The sequence below is a fragment of the Peromyscus leucopus genome, chromosome 2 (genome assembly GCF_004664715.2).
Source record: "Peromyscus leucopus breed LL Stock chromosome 2, UCI_PerLeu_2.1, whole genome shotgun sequence".
NCBI classification, from domain to species: Eukaryota; Metazoa; Chordata; class Mammalia; order Rodentia; family Cricetidae; genus Peromyscus; species Peromyscus leucopus.
Genome location: NC_051064.1, coordinates 24,169,668 through 24,172,818, shown reverse-complemented (window position 1 = coordinate 24,172,818; position 3,151 = coordinate 24,169,668). Strand labels below are relative to the sequence as shown.

Genomic DNA, 3,151 nt, shown 5'->3' with positions numbered 1-3,151 from the left:
TCGTTCCCGTTCTCTTTCTCTTCTTCCAGTTTATCCTATTCCTTGTTACTTTCCAAGCTGAGTTTCATCTTGCATTAGTCACCATATGATCTCTTGTGTGTGTCTCTGAATTTGCTGATCTCTCGCGATATCAAGTCTCTTTTGTCTTCTTCCATTTTTATAGCATTTATATCCTCCTTGGTGATGAGTGGGTAAGGGATCAATGGGGCCACTGGAAATCTACGAAAAATGTCCTCCTTCTTTTTCTTCTTTTTCTTCCTGGGGTGAGAGTCAGATTCCTGTGAGGGGGCATTTAGCTCACTGGAGTATTCACGTATTAAAACTTCAATAGCCCCTTGCACTTGCCGAAGCACTCGTGGTACACGCGGATGCTGCGCTCAGCTCCAGGCCCAGCGCCAGGCTGGCCGCCAGCTCCTTCTTGCAAGGCGGCGGATAGGCGCCGCCGTAGAGCAGCGCGTTGCACAGGCGCTCGGTGTCCATCTTGGTGATGAGCCCGCACGAGGGCGCGGAGAAGGGCAGGATGCCCATGACTTTGAGGATCTCCAGCTTGTCGGCGGTGCAGCGTGAGCAATAGATGTGCAGCTCATCGCAGACTGAGTTGATCTGCTGCAGTGAGAAGTCGCGCAGCACTGAGTTAAGGATCTGTGGCAGGCACAGACGCTTCTCACCTCCCACTATGAAACAAGAGATGGTCTCCCCTTCCAGCACGGTCTCACAGCGCTGGTGGAGCGATCCATCGGCATGAAGAAGGGCCCGGGTAGTACAGGCGGCGGCTCCTTTATCACAGCTTGGCGCCCTTGGAAGGTTTTGAGGACTGCCGCACATCTGTCCACTCCTGCATGGTGTTCTGCAGGGCCTGGGTCTTCTCTTTATCCACTTGGACATAGTCTACCTTCTCATCCGATGTGACAGATGATGTGGATGGCTTGCGGTGAGGGCTCGGGGAGCCTGGCTGGAAGTCCAGGGCTAGGTAATCCACACTGCCAGTACTCTTCTTTGGAGCTGGGCTGTTGGTGCCACTGGGAACAGGGGATGAGGGACGTAGTTCTCCTCGCTGTCTCCCGAGTCTGTACTGGTGGCGGCAGTACTGGGAGGAGCTGGAGTTAGCGGTGTGGTTGAGCCTGGACCAAGACTTGGTGAAGGGGAGCTCATCGATGACAGTGTTGTTTCTCAGGTCCAGGGGTGTTGGCTTTGCTTTCCGGTCAGGCTTGAGGTTGCGATTGACCGGGGTGGCTGGATCTCACTTCCTCGGCTGGGACCTCTATGGATAGGAAGGGCTGTGGATGGGTAGCCAAGCGGGTCAAAGTGATGGGGCCCTGGGCTCATGGGGATGTAGACACTTTGGGAATTGTCCCCTGCTCGTTCCATAGCCAGCAGGGTAGAAGAACCTGGGTTCATGGGCACATAGTTGTCATCAGAGCTGGCACTGTCTGATCGACCCACGATAGTCTTCCCTGGAGATTCAGCAGACCAACTGGCACTCTCTCCGCCTCGAGTTGGATACTCATAGGTCTCACAGGAAGAAGCTCGGTGGAGTCGGCTGTTGTCCATTGCGGGGAGGGTATTGCGTCTGGGGATAGTAGCAGCTACAGATCTACTATGTTCGCTGATTGGAGGTCTTTGCTGAGGACTGCCCCACCGAGGTGTTTCTGCCTGACTTGGCTTGGGGGGCGGGTGGGGGAGCTATGGCTGAGTCTCCAGGAGTGGCCATTGTCATGGTATTGTGGTTTTTGTCCAGTGTGAATGCTCTAGGGATCTGGTAGGCTGAGAGAGGGGTGGTTGGGACATCCATATTGTCCACTAGGAGGTCTCCAAACTCCCGGCACAGGGTGTTGCTGGGTGTCTTGAAGGTGTACACATCCTCAGTATCTGTCTCGGACCCTGTGAGGCTGCCCTTGGTGTGGCCATGTGAAGCCAGGCTACGGGGGAGGTCGTAAGTACTGTCTTTGAATTCTGTATTGTGTCGGCTTGGCTTGGGAAGGCTATAGAAGCCATGGACTTGACCACTGACTCCATTGACACAGTGTCCATTGCCCTGGGCAAGTTTTTGCATGGCTGTATCACTCTTCTGCCGGGTGCCCTGAGAGAAGCTGGCACTCCTCGCATTTTCTGTCCTTCGGCTTATGCACTGGTGCAAGTAGAGATACTCCTGAGGTGCACTGGTGGACAAGGCAGGCTGGATGTGGCCTGACACAGGGGGCTCAGACGTGAACAGAGTGGGCTGGCCAGAGTGTGAAGGGGCGGAGGACTTCCTTTCTCGGAGCAGGTGCTGAGTGGAGCTGCTGACCTCAGCTGGAGAAGAGCGGGAACCATGACTGGCTGAAGAAAGGTTTCTCAGGGAGTCTGTGCTCTCCCCAGCCTGATTGAAGCCGCAGATCTGGCAGATGCTCTGGACCCACTTATTCATGTCGGCCTCTGTCTCAGCCACCAGGTAAAAAGTACGCTCACTGGTCTTGATATCGAACACAAAACTGTCCTGCAGCTTTTTCTTGTTGAAGGTCAGGCCTGTATCCACCTGCTCACACAAGTTCAGGTTGATGATCTGCAGGGGTTTCTTGGAGTGCTCGTTCTTGTAGTATTCCAGAACATCTGGGTCGCCACTCATCCGGCCGCTCCGCAGTATAAACCAGCGTTTCTTCCAGGCATAGCGCCTCAACTTCTTCTCGGGAGGCGATTTCCTCAGCCAGCCGGTGCACACCACGTCGTCGCCGCCGCCGCCGCTCATGGTGCACGCCGTGAGGGCTCGAGGGCCGGGCACCGGAGGGGTTGGTGGAGGCAGTGGACGCGCTCCGGGCACAACTGCCACACACAGCCCACGGGAACTCGCAGATTCCCTCGACGGGGCGGGCGGGCTCCGCGCGCCCTGGGTTGGCGGTCGAGCCTCTCTTCTGCAGATCCGCGGACCGAAGTGGAACCCGAGCGGGAGCCGCGGGGACCAGAGCTGGCTGGCCTTCTTTCAGTGCACCCTCCCGGCCGCCAGGCGCGCCGTCCCGCCGCCTCGGCAGCAGTCGGGCTCGGCTGGGACTCTGCCGGGACCCGGAGCCGGGAGCTCGATGCCCCGCACTCCGCCCCTTGGGGACGGGACCTCCCACGAGCGCTCCCTGCTGCGGACCCCACGCTGCACGCGCACACACAATGCCCGCGCGCGGTG

The 3,151-nt window shown here is 57.5% G+C and overlaps 2 pseudogenes; both read right to left on the bottom strand.

The window, feature by feature from the left end:
* Window positions 1-324: 324 nt before the first annotated feature.
* Window positions 325-779, bottom strand: LOC114699432 (annotated as a pseudogene).
* Window positions 780-781: 2 nt separating this feature from the next.
* LOC114699441 lies at window positions 782-2,759 on the bottom strand (annotated as a pseudogene).
* Between the last annotated feature and the right edge of the window lie 392 nt (window positions 2,760-3,151).